At 45.7% G+C, this 14,382-nt stretch overlaps 1 protein-coding gene across 2 annotated transcripts in view; it reads left to right on the forward strand.

Annotated features, from left to right (window-relative positions):
• Positions 1-9,547: 9,547 nt before the first annotated feature.
• Positions 9,548-14,382, forward strand: part of CAMKK1 (calcium/calmodulin dependent protein kinase kinase 1) — a 641,465-nt gene continuing 636,630 nt past the window's right edge. Inside the window, exon 1 of one of the 2 annotated variants that reach the window (XM_069757479.1) lies at positions 9,548-9,890. The gene's annotated coding sequence lies outside the window, so the exon portion shown is untranslated. The remainder of the gene's footprint in view (positions 9,891-14,382) is intronic. The other variant, XM_069757478.1, reaches the window with a different exon arrangement.

Genomic DNA, 14,382 nt, shown 5'->3' on the forward strand with positions numbered 1-14,382 from the left:
ATGGAACCACAGCCCCTACGCGCATTTCGGCGCTGTGCCTTCGTCAGGGGGAGTGGCATCATACTCCAAACAAGCTCCTTTTAAACTGTGATCAGCCAATGGAGACTTCCCTATACCATGTGGACAGGAAATGTGCGCATACACAGATGGATGGCGGTATGTGTAGTTCCGACGTGTAGCATACACCGCCCGTGGTCCTATCAGATGGTAGCTATGCCCGCATGTCATCAGCGATGGGCGGCGCGCAAGGTACAGGCCCCCAGCCGCGCGGCCGCACACGGGAGGAGACCCGACCAAGCAGCCCGCCCACCCAACGACGCGCGTAGCAACAGACCACGCCCACCGATGCACCACACCGTAACACACAATTACTATAAGCCTGGTAAATGTGGTACCATGATATGGCACACACCAGCCAAGACCCTGTCAGGGGGCGGTGTGCCCGCACGCCAGAGATGGGCGGCACGCAAGGCACAGATCACTTACCGAGCTGCACACGGGAGAAGACCCGGCCGAACACCCCGCCCATCCAATGACGCGCGCGGCAAACAGCCGCTGCACGTCACCAGAGATGGGCGGAGCACAAGGCACAAGTCACTCACTGGGCTACACACAGGAGAGGACCCGGCCAGACGGTCCGCCCATCCTGTGACGCGCACGGCAACAATCCACGCCCCCCCGTGTTATGAGTACATACACATCGGCAAGGAAAGAAAAAAGGTCGGCATAGTACCGGAAAATCAGCTGTGAGTATACCAAAAGGTACACAGTACAATACATCATAATTAAAAAAATAGATATAATCTTTACAAGAACGCATGGAGGAGTTAAAGGGAACCACAATTAATAATGTGAGACTTACAGTTTCAAGAAGTGCAATTGGTGTGCAGAAAAAACCTGCAATCACCGTTCTAATGAAAGCTAATGGATAATTAGCAAATATGGCTAAAAACATCACTAACAAAATTAGTGGTGAAAGCAAACGTGATACAACAAGTGATGTGTAGAATATTACATGAACGGGATGTGTCCAAGTCCAACACCAAAAAAGGTGTAGACAAAAAAGCCTAATATAAACCCAATAGTCCGTTATCTATTGAGTGTGTACTTACTTCAAAGACTGCAACGTAGTCTTAGACCATAAAGAGTAATATATGTAAGAATGCATGTGAAAGTGAATAATAAAATTCCCTCATTACGTCTCCATGCATACCTCATAAAAAACACATATAAAAAAACACCGTAGATACTATTATATAGCTTGTGCAAAAAAGTGATCTAACACATCTATACTGTCGTGTGTCCACGTAAAAAACAGCAAATTAACGGGCACATAACTCATGTATGGACATAGATATATACACATTGGATATAACTATCACCCCATCCGTAAAGTCCATGATCTTAGTCCTTTTAACAACATTTGATGATACACGGGTGATTACTTTTCCATTAGTTCAAATGTCCTGAAATCTTCATACTGTGCCACTCTAGTAGATCAAGATGTCCAACGATCTTCATGCTGTGTCCCTCACGTAAATCGATTGACCCAAATTCAGCCGCCAAGTATAGAACCGGACATACCACTTGTTCTCCACTGACAACCCACTAAAGAGCATGAAAGGGTAACAGATGTTAATATCAAAGATTAAAAAACACATAAAAACATGTGAATACCAAGTAACCTGATACCACGAGAATAAAAAGGTACTTTGCACGGAGTGCGAGGTTAAATAAAGGGAGCAAAACTTAAATTTTCGTTTAGACCATCTGGCTGTACCGTTTTCAGAGTCCAAATCCACTTGGCCTCTTTTTGGGCCAAGCTACGGCCCAGATTACCACCTCTAAAGTTAGTCCTAATGTGATCAATCCCCCTTACTTTTAACCCTGATGGATCGCAAGAGTGATATTCTTTAAAGTGCCTTGGGATCGTTTTCAACTGCTCCAAGTCCCTTTCATTGGCCTCTGCCATGATCCCACGGACATGTTCTCTCACTCTTACTTTTAGGGCCCGTGTTGTAAGTCCCACGTACACTAACGAGCAAGGGCATTTTGCATAATAGATAACTGTCTGAGTGGAACAATTGATGGTATGAGTTATGGTAAATTTCTTGCCGTCAGATGAAAAGAATTCTTTCGCCTCCTCTATGTTGGGGCACGCAATACATTTCCCGCATGGCTTGCACCCCCAAGTTTTAATTACTTTTTTACCTTTGAAAATCTGTGGTTGATTAGTGGGCGTGTAGAAACTTCTCACCAGGTGGTCTCGCAGATTGTCACATCGTCTCGCTGTAAAAACTCAAGACCAGTGTATTACACTACACAATGTAAGTGGCAGAACGTGGCTGGAAGATGTACGACAAACTAACAGAACTGTGACGTAGATCCACTTAGTGCCAATTTAAATCTCCCTTTTTTTGGGGGGAGACTGCAACAAAACTCAGGCCCAGTGTATTACACTACACAATGTAAGTGGCAGAACGTGGCTGGAAGATGTACGACAAACTAACAGAACTGTGACGTAGATGCACTTAGTGCCAATTTAAATGTCCCTTTTATTTGGGGGAGACTGCAACAAAACTCAGGCCCAGTGTATTACACTACACAATGTAAGTGGCAGAAGGTGGCTGGAAGATGTACGACAAACTAACAGAACTGTGATGTAGATCCACTTAGTGCCAATTTAAATCTCCCTTTTTTTGGGGGGGAGACTGCAACAAAACTCAGGCCCAGTGTATTACACTACACAATGTAAGTGGCAGAAAGTGGCTGGAAGATATATAAAAAAATACAAGGGCTGTAGTACAATTTCAATTTCCCTACAATGATCTCAGGACAAGTATGGCAGCAATAAAAAGGACTGCTGCGCACAAAAGTGTGGACAAAGAAACAAGAGAACTGTGCAGAAAGGAGCAACAGGATTTTTGCTTTTAAAAAGCAATTGGTTTGCACAGCGGCGTGCAAACAGCAATGCAGCTATCAGGGAGCCTTATAGGGCAGCCTAATAAGCTACAGAGCTGATGCACAAAAATATAAACTCCACTGTCCCTGCAAAGAAAAGGTGGTGTTAGACAGAGGAAATCGCTACAGCACAAGCAGTTTGGGGGTTAATCTTGCCTCCCTAACTATATCCCTTCTTCTGATGCAGCTGCGGCAACCTCTTCCTATGCTAAGATCGACAGAAGAAAGATGGCGGTCGGCGTGCACGCCCCTTTATAACCCTTGTGACACCGCAGAAAGCAAGCCAATCACTGTAATGCCCTTCTCTAAGATGGTGGGGACCGAGACCTATGTCATCACACTGCCCACACTCTGTGCCCTCCTTCATTGGATGAGAAATGGCGCTGAAAGCGTCATGCGAAACGCGACTTTGGCGCGATGATCGCCGACCTCATGGCCGATCCCACACTAGGATCGGGTCGGGTTTCACGAAACCCGACTTTGCCGAAAGTCGGCGTCTTTTGAATTTGTCCGATCCGTTTCGCTCAACCCTAATTGTCAGACTTCTCTGATAACACCTCACCCTAAAAACCAGACACATAGCTCTGGAGATTCATCTTAGAAAGATATAGCTACTGTTTTGGATTCTCTATAAGAACTATTCTACGTTTGGGATCAAGTTAAAGCGTTTGTCCTCCTTTAAGACTAAAAATTGGGGCTAAAAATCATTTTTGCAATTTGGTTTCATTAACCCCTTTACCCCCAAGGGTGGTTTGCACGTTAATGACCGGGCCAATTTTTACAATTCTGACCACTGTCCCTTTATGAGGTTATAACTCTGGAACGCTTCAACGGATCCCAGTGAATCTGACAGTTTTCTCGTGACATATTGTACTTCATGACAATGGTAAAAATTCTTTGATAGTAACTGCATTTATTTGTGAAAAAAACGGAAATTTGGCGAAAATTATGAAAATTTCGCAATTTTCCAACTTTGAATTTTTATGCAATTAAATCACAGAGATATGTCACACAAAATACTTAATATGTAACATTTCCCACATGTCTACTTTACATCAGCACAATTTTGGAACAAAAATTTTTTTTTGTTAGGGAGTTATAAGGGTGAAAAGTTGACCAGCAATTTCTCATTTCTACAACACCATTTTTTTTTAGGGACCACATCTCACTTGAAGTCATTTTGAGGGGTCTATATGATAGAAAATACCCAAGTGTGACACCATTCTAAAAACTACACCCCTCAAGGTGCTCAAAACCACATTCAAGAAGTTTATTAACCCTTCTGGTGCTTCACAGGAAGTTTTTGAATGTTTAAATAATAATGAACATTTAACTTTTTTTCACAAAAAATTTAATTCAGCTCCAATTTGTTTTATTTTACCAAGGGTAACAGGAGAAAATGGACCACAAAAATTGTTGTACAATTTGTCCTGAGTACACCAATACCCCACATGTGGGGTAAACCACTGTTTGGGCTTGGGCGCATGGCACAGCTCGGAAGCGAAGGAGCGCCATTTGACTTTTCAATGCAAAATTGACTGAAATTGAGATGGGATGCCATGTTTCTTTTGGAGAGCCCCTGATGTGCCTAAACATTGAAACCCCCCACAAGTGACACCATTTTGGAAAGTAGACCCCCTAAGGAACTTATCTAGAGGTGTGGTGAGCACTTTGACCCACCAAGTGCTTCACAGAAGTTTATAATGTAGAACCGTAAAAATAAAAAATCATATTTTTTCACAAAAATTATCTTTTCGCCTCCAATTTTTTATTTTTCCAAGGGTAAGAGAAGAAATTGGACCCCAAAAGTTATTGTACAATTTGTCCTGAGTACGCTGATACCCCATATGTCGGGGTAAACCACTGTTTGGGCGGATGGGAGAGCTCGGAAGGGAAGGAGCGCCGTTTGACTTTTCAATGCAAAATTGACAGGAATTGAGATGGGACGCCATGTTACGTTTGGAGAGCCACTGATGTGCCTAAACATTGAAACCCCCACAAGTGACACCATTTTGGAAAGTAGACCCCCTAAGGAACTTATCTAGAGGTGTGGTGAGCACTTTGACCCACCCAGTGCTTCACAGAAGTTTATAATGCAGAACCGTAAAAATAAAAAATCATATTTTTTCACAAAAATTATCTTTTCGCCCCCAATTTTTTATTTTTCCAAGGGTAAGAGAAGAAATTGGACCCCAAAAGTTGTTGTACAATTTGTCCTGAGTACGCTGATACCCCATATGTGGGGGTAAACCACTGTTTGGGCGGATGGGAGAGCTCGGAAAGGAAGGAGCGCCGTTTGACTTTTCAATGCAAAATTGACAGGAATTGAGATGAGACGCCATGTTGCGTTTGCAGAGCCCCTAATGTACCTAAATAGTAGAAACCCCTCACAAGTGACACCATTTTAGAAAGTAGACCCCCTAAGGAACTTATCTAGATGTGTGGTGAGCGCTTTGACCCACCAAGGGCTTCACAGAAGTTTATAATGGAGAGCCGTAAAAATAAAACAAAAAATCTTTCCCCCAAAAATTATTTTTTAGCCCCCAGTTTTGTATTTTCCCGAGGGTAAGAGGAGAAATTCGACCCCAAAAGTTGTTGTCCAATTTGTCCTGAGTACGCTGATACCCCATATGTTGGGGGGAACCACCGTTTGGGTGCATGGGAGGGCTCGGAAGGGAAGGAGTGCCATTTGGAATGCAGACTTAGATGGAATGGTCTGCAGGCGTCACATTGCGTTTGCAGAACCCCTAATGTACCTAAACAGTAGAAACCCCCCACAAGTGACCCCATATTGGAAACTAGACCCACCAGGGAACTTATCTAGATGTGTTGTGAGAACTTTGAACCCCCAAGTGTTTCACTACAGTTTATAACGCAGAGCCGTAAAAATAGAAAATCTTTTTTTTCCCACAAAAATTATTTTTTAGCCCCCAGTTTTGTATTTTCCCAAGGGTAACAGGAGAAATTGGACCCCAACAGTTGTTGTCCTATTTGTCCTGAGTACGCTGATACCCCATATGTTGGGGTAAACCCCTGTTTGGGCGCACGGGAGAGCTCGGAAGGGAAGAAGCACTGTTTTACTTTTTCAACGCAGAATTGGCTGGAATTGAGATCGGACGCCATGTCGCGTTTGGAGAGCCCCTGATGTGCCTAAACAGTGGAAACCCCCCAATTATAACTGAAACCCTAATCCAAACACACCTCTAACCCTAATCCCAACAGTAACCCTAACCACACCTCTAACCCTGACACACCCCTAACCCTAATCCCAACCCTATTCCCAACTGTAAATGTAATCTAAACCCTAACTGTAACTTTAGCTCCAACCCAAACTGTAGCCCTAGCCCTAACCCTAGCCCTAACCCTAATCCTAACCCTAGCCCTAACCCTAGCCCTAACCCTAACCCTAGCCCTAACCCTAGCCCTAACCCTAGCCCTAGCCCTAGCCCTAACCCTAGCCCTAACCCTAGCCCTAACTCTAACCCTAGCCCTAATGGGAAAATGGAAATAAATACATTTTTTAAATTTTTCCCTAGCTAAGGGGGTGATGAAGGGGGGTTCGATTTACTTTTATAGTGGGTTTTTTAGCGGATTTTTAGGATTGGCAGCCGTCACACACTGAAAGACGCTTTTTATTGCAAAAAATATTTTTTGCATTACCACATTTTGAGAGCTATAATTTTTCCATATTTTGGTCCACAGAGTCATGTGAGGTCTTGTTTTTTGCGGGACGAGTTGACATTTTTATTGGTAACATTTTCGGGCACGTGACATTTTTTGATCACTTTTTAATCCGATTTTTGTGAGGCAGAATGACCAAAAACCAGATATTCATGAATTTCTTTTGGGGGAGGCGTTTATACCATTCCGCGTTTGGTAAAATTGATAAAGCAGTTTTATTCTTCGGGTCAGTACGATTGCAGCGACACCTCATTTTTATCATTTTTTTATGTTTTGGCGCTTTTATACGATAAAAACTATTTTATAGAAAAAATAATTATTTTTGCATCGCTTTATTCTCAGGACTATAACATTTTTACTTTTTTGCTGATGATGCTGTGTGGCGGCTCGTTTTTTGCGGGACAAGATGACGCTTTCAGCGGTACCATGGTTATTTATATCTGCCCTTTTGATCGCGTGTTATTCCACTTTTTGTTCGGCGGTATGATAATAAAGCGTTGTTTTTTGCCTCGTTTTTTTTTTTCTTACAGTGTTTACTGAAGGGGTTAACTAGTGCGCCAGTTTTATAGGTCGGGCCGTTACTGACGCGGCAATACTAAATATATGTACTTTTATTGTTTTTTTTACTTATTTAGATAAATAAATGTATTTATGGGAATAATATATATATTTTTTTTTCATTATTTAGGAATATTTTTTTTAATTTTTTTTTACACATTTGGAAATTTTTTTTTTTACTTTTTTACTTTGTCCCAGGGGGGGACATCACAGATCGATGATCTGACAGTTTGCACAGCACTCTGTCAGTTCACCGATCTGATAGCAGTGCAGGCTGCTTCACAGTGCCTGCTCTGAGCAGGCTGTGAAGCCACCTCCCTCCCTGCAGGACCCGGATCCGCGGCCATCTTGGATCCGGGTCTGGAGCAGGCAGGGAGGGAGGTAAGACCCTCGCAGCAACGCGATCACATCGCGTTGCTGCGGGGGACTCAGGGAAGCCCGCAGGGAGCCCCCTCCCTGCGCGATGCTTCCCTGCACCGCCGGCATATCGCGATCATCCCCCCGTGAGCGCCGCCGATCGCGCTGGACGTACTATCCCGTCCGTGGTCATAGGGGCCCACCCTACCTCGACGGGATAGTACGTCCGATGTCAGAAAGGGGTTAAAGAAGCACTCCTTCCATCACAATTTTTATCCTCTTAATATATTGCAATCATATTATATAGCACTGTATACTTACAATTGCTCATTTTGCCTTTCTACCCAGTTAATTCTTCTGTTTCCCATTAGATCTACGACATCATGTCATAGATTCTGACCAGCTGAATACTTCTAAGCTCTATGTACAAAGACAAAGTCAATTTTCGCTGTATGAGTCGGGTCACTGTAAGGCTATGTGCACACGTTACGGATTTTGCTGCGGATCTGCAGCGGTTTTGATGCTGCGGATTTTCAGCTGTTTTCCCTGAGTTTACAGTACCATGTAAACCTATGGAAAACAAAATCTGCAGTGAATATGCGGCAGAACAAAACATGTGGAAACGCTGTGTTGTTTATTCCGCAGCACGTTCATTCTTTGTGCGGATTCCGTAGCGGTTTATACCTGCTCCATTATAGGAATCCGCAGGTGTAGAACCGCAGGTGAAATCTGCACAAAAAACGCATAAAATCCAAGCTAAATCCGCAGGTAAAACACAGTGCTTTTTACCTTCAGATTTCTCAAAACAGGTGCGGAAAAAGAAGGTTCCATCTACGTGTGCACATACCCTAAAAGTCCCTGGGAGGGGGGAGGAGGCTCGCACATGGCCAAGGAGTTGAAGAAAGGAATGATTTCTTCAGGCACAACAGACTTCCTATTTTTACCAAAAGCAGAAATGACTCAGTAGAAGGGAAAAATGAGCAATTGTAAGTACACAGTACAGTGTATATTATACAGTATAATGCACTCATCATAGTCCTCCATATAGTATAATGCACTCCACATAGTATAATGTATTCCCTGTCGTCCTCCATACACTATTATGGCCACTACAATCCATCCAGGATGCCAATATATTTGAACGTGCGATGACGGGCAGGGGAGCCCCATAGCAGCTGTGTGGCCTGCTGCCATATGACGACTGCAATATATCAAGAGCATAAAAACTCTGATGAGAGTGTTTTTCTAGGGTATGTGTCCATGATCAGGAATTTCTGCTGGTTTGACGCTGTGTATTTACGTCAATTCCGCAGCATATCAATTTCTCTTGTGGAGACGCTAGTCTCTGCAAGAGAAATGACATCAATACAATGCATTGGTTCAGTGATTCATGCGGATTTACCTGCGTTCAACAGACGGCAGCGCTGTGGACGTACTGGACATGTGCTGCAGCCAAAGCGCTGCCAGTTCCGGATCGTGGGCATGTGCCCTAAACGCTTTGCACCGTGGGTCCTCAATAGCCTCCGTGGGGCACGCCCTACAGGCTGCGGAATGAGGGCGCTGAGCATCTGTCAGTGAGCCCACCATGACGGTCTGACAGGGAGATGATAACTCTAGTATTTTCATAGTCTGAGCTCCTCATAGAAGATCTGACCACAAATTCCATTCATGTTGAATGGAAAAAAGCCAAAGAAAATAATATGTAATAAAAATCATTTTTTACAATTAAGTTTCCTCCCTACATATATTATATAAATAAATTCATAAATAAAGGACATAGCTAGAAAAGAAAAATTCTGCATCCTCAGAACTCGGAGGGACTATGTGAGAGCAGAATGGGAGCTCCTGTCAGGACTTTGCGGACTGCCCTGACTACACTCTATTACACCGTGCTTTGCCGGACAGCCGGGGCACAGGAGAACGGTGGCAGTATGGCGCCGTCCGGAGGGCAGCACCGTCCTAGCTCAGCTGGTGACAGCGGCTGCCGGGCGGCCACTACGTGCTCACATTAAAACTCCCGGGAGTAACGCAGCTCAGCTCTCACGAGACTTCCCGGGGATGGAGCATGAGCACTGCGGAGCAGGGAATGTCAGCTGTCCATCTGAACTGTGGGCAACTGAGAGCAGCCAATAGGAAAACAGTAGCAGAGAAAACTCCTCCCCCATGCAGAGAAGCTGGCCGTGCTGCTGGAGAAATGACAGGGCTGACACCAGCTGCTCCGCGGCAGGCAGATACTGAGCGCAGAGAAAGTGACAGCAGCCAGAGAGAGCAGGAGCTGGGAAACCCTGTGCACGTCGGACCACATGAGGCAGCCTCACTATGTCCTCACACAGGTACTGTCCTCATCACCCGTGCAAGCAGGCAGGAGCGGGACGTGCACTGATACTGCAGGCAGGAGCGGGACGTGCACTGATACTGCAGGCAGGAGCGGGACGTGCACTGATACTGCAGGCAGGAGCGGGACGTGCACTGATACTGCAGGCAGGAGCGGGACGTGCACTGATACTGCAGGCAGGAGCGGGACGTGCACTGATACTGCAGGCAGGAGCGGGACGTCCACTGATACTGCAGGCAGGAGCGGGATATACACTGATACTGCAGGCAGGAGCGGGACATGCACTGATACTGCAGGCAGGAGCGGGACATGCACTGATACTGCAGGCAGGAGCGGGACATACACTGATACTGCAGGCAGGAGCGGGATATACACTGATACTGCAGGCAGGAGCGGGACGTGCACTGATACTGCAGGCAGGAGCGGGACATACACTGATACTGCAGGCAGGAGCGGGATATACACTGATACTGCAGGCAGGAGCGGGACGTGCATTGATACTGCAGGCATGAGCGGGACATACACTGATACTGCAGGCAGGAGCGGGATATACACTGATACTGCAGGCATGAGCGGGACATGCACTGATACTGCAGGCAGGAGCGGGACATACACTGATACTGCAGGCAGGAGCGGGACATACACTGATACTGCAGGCATGAGCGGGACATACACTGATACTGCAGGCATGAGCGGGACATACACTGATACTGCAGGCAGGAGCGGGATATACACTGATACTGCAGGCATGAGCGGGACATGCACTGATACTGCAGGCAGGAGCGGGACATACACTGATACTGCAGGCAGGAGCGGGACATACACTGATACTGCAGGCATGACCGGGACATACACTGATACTGCAGGCATGAGCGGGACATACACTGATACTGCAGGCAGGAGCGGGATATACACTGATACTGCAGGCATGAGCGGGATATACACTGATACTGCAGGCAGGAGCGGGACGTGCACTGATACTGCAGGCATGACCGGGACGTGCACTGATACTGCAGGCAGGAGCGGGACATGCACTGATACTGCAGGCAGGACCGGGACATACACTGATACTGCAGGCAGGACCGGGACATACACTGATACTGCAGGCAGGAGCGGGACGTACACTGATACTGCAGGCAGGAGCGGGACGTGCACTGATACTGCAGGCAGGAGCGGGACGTGCACTGATACTGCAGGCAGGAGCGGGACGTGCACTGATACTGCAGGCAGGAGCGGGACGTGCACTGATACTGCAGGCAGGAGCGGGACGTGCACTGATACTGCAGGCAGGAGCTGGACGTGCACTGATACTGCAGGCAGGAGCGGGACGTGCACTGATACTGCAGGCAGGTGCGGGACATACACTGATACTGCAGGCAGGAGCGGGACATACACTGATACTGCAGGCATGACCGGGGCATACACTGATACTGCAGGCATGACCGGGGCATACACTGATACTGCAGGCATGAGTGGGATATGCACTGATACTGCAGGCAGGAGCGGGATATACACTGATACTGCAGGCATGACCGGGGCATACACTGATACTGCAGGCAGGTGCGGGACATACACTGATACTGCAGGCAGGAGCGGGATATACACTGATACTGCAGGCATGAGCGGGATATGCACTGATACTGCAGGCAGGACCGGGATATGCACTGATAGATCAGATGATACAGTAAGGTGTACCAGGACATGCACATAAAGTAGGAAGAACCAAGATGTATACTGATATAGCAGACAGGACCGGGCCATGCACTCATGCAGTAGGCAGGACTGGGACTTGTACTGATACAGCAGACTGGACCGGTGTAACGGGCTGAATTAACCCTTGACCAGATTAAACCTGGGTATAGCTTGGCCTAGGCCAGAGTATACACCGGGAGATACACTGTTCTAGGCCAAACTATACCTCTCCAGGCTACAATATACCCCTTGTAAATGAGATAGATTTTCGATGCAATTCTTTAATAACTTAAAACTGACTTGCATGTAGTGGGAAGGTATTTGTGCTGTTATTCACAGACTGAAGATTGATCTTGCAATGTGTCAACGTGAAGTAGAAAAAGAGATGCGGCACTCACCCAGTCGTAGTAAATTCAAAGTCCTTTATTCACCGTCCAACGGTAAGAGATATTTGTTAGGAGGCGGCAGGTGGATAGAAGGGTGCGGGGAGTGAGGTATGGACGACGGCCGTTTCGTGCGAGTAGCCCTTCCACGAGTCCAGTCCTTTATAGGGGATCTCGACAATCACATATAGCAAAAACATTATAAAACATTGTGCAAAACAAAATTCACAATGAAATAAGAACATCATCACATCAGCCGCATCTCTTGTTCTATTTCACGTTAACACATCATTTGCTATATGATGCTGAGCACCTGATTCCAGTAGTGGAACACCGCCATAATTGGAGGTCTATACGAATCAGATTCTGTGCTCTTTGGGTTTGCCATTGACCTGGTGCCATTCATTCCACTTCTGGAAGAATTATTGATCTTAGAATGTGACTGGTAAGGGACAGCAGTCATTACATCTGAGATTACATAGTTGTCCGATTTGATGAGCGCTTTTACCTTGGAATACAATTGTAACTTCCTCTTGTCACGGCACGGGTTTTCTCACCCTGTCTGGTTGATCAGTGTGCCGATCTCGTTCTATTATACTCAGACAGATGGCTTCATTTACTGTATAACTACTGAGAAGTGCAGAAGATTCTTCACCTCATTATATCTTTCTGGAAGTGTTAATATTTTTACTGATTGAAGTTTTTCTGGCTCAAGTAATAAGTCTATGTGTTTATTATTATTATTATTATTATTATTATTATTATTATTTATTTATATAGCACCATTGATTCCATGGTGCTGTACATGAGAAGGGGTTACATACAAGTTACAAATATCACATACAGTAAACAAACTAACAATGACGGACTGATACAGAGGGGCGAGGACCCTGCCCTTGCGGGCTTACATTCTACAGGATTATGGGGAAGGAGACAGTAGGTTGAGGGTTGCAGGAGCTCCGGTGTTGGTGAGGCGGTAGCTCCGGTGTTGGTGAGGCGGTAGCTCCGGTGTTGGTGAGGCGGTAGCTTCGTTGGTGATGAGGCAGCAGCGGTGTCAGTGCAGGCTGTAGGCTTTCCTGAAGAGATGTTTATAACATTAACCCCTTCACGACCTTGCCCTTTTCCGTTTTTGCGATCTCATTTTTTGCTCCCCTCCTTTCTAGAACCATAACTTTTTTATTTTTCCATCAATATGGCCATGTGAGGGCTTGTTTTTTGCAGGACAATGCAGTGAAATTGCAAAAAAAGTGCAATCCCACACTTGTTTTTTGTTTGGCTTTTTTTTTTGCTAGGTTCACTATATGCTAAAACTGACCTGCCATTATGATTCTCCAAGTCATTACGAGTTCATAGACATCAAACATGTCTAGGTTACTTTTTATCTAAGTGGTAAAAAAAAATTCCAAACTTTGCTTAAAAAAAAAAAAAGCGCAATTTTCCAATACACGTAGCGTCTCCATTTTTCGTGATCTGGGGTCAGGTGAGGGCTTATTGTTTACGTGCCCTGCTGGCATTTTTAATTATACCATTTTGGTGCAGATACGTTCTTTTGATCGCCCCTGAATTGCATTTTAATGCAATGTTGTGGCGACCAAAAAACCATAATTCTGGCGTTTCAATTTTTTTTCTCGCTACGCTGTTTAGCGATGAGGTTAATCCTTTTTTTTTGTTGATAGATCGGGCGATTCTGAACGGCGAAAGGAGGGTGATTTTTTTTTTACTTTTGCCATGCTCCAGTAGCCTCCATGGGAGGCTAGAGGCTGGCATAGCCTGATCGGCTCTGCTACATACAGCGATCATCAGATCGCTCCTATGTAGCTGAATTACAGGCTTGTTATGATCGCCTACCACAGGGTGGCGCTCACAGCAAGCCGGCATCATCAACCATAGAGGTCTCAAGGAGACCTAAGGTTGCTATGCCGACGCATCGCTGACCCCCGATCATGTGACGGGGGTCAGCGATGCGCTCATTTCCGGCCCGATGGCCGGAAGCGCCGGTTAAATGCCGCTGTCAGCATTTGACAGCGGCATTTAACTAGTTAATAGCGGCGGGTGAATCGCGATTTCACCCGCCGCTATTGCGGGCACGTGTCAGCTGTTCGAAACAGCTGACATGTCCAGGCTTTGAGGTGGGCTCAGCGCCGGAGCCCACATCAAAGCAGGGGATCCGACCTCCGCAGTAATAGTACGGCGGAGGTCGGTAAGGGGTTAAGATTTAAGTCAATTATCTTCTCACATAACTTACCTGACAAACCTGAACTCCCAATAAGATCTTGAAAAATTATGTAATTCTTTGTGTATATCACTTAACGCTGCTGATATCAATCTGGCATGAGGGGGTATGAAATGGCCAAGGCCATAATATACCCCGTGATATAATCGAGGTTAGGCCGGGATCACACATGCGAGAAACAC

The sequence above is a fragment of the Ranitomeya imitator genome, chromosome 3, assembly GCF_032444005.1.
Source record: "Ranitomeya imitator isolate aRanImi1 chromosome 3, aRanImi1.pri, whole genome shotgun sequence".
NCBI classification, from domain to species: Eukaryota; Metazoa; Chordata; class Amphibia; order Anura; family Dendrobatidae; genus Ranitomeya; species Ranitomeya imitator.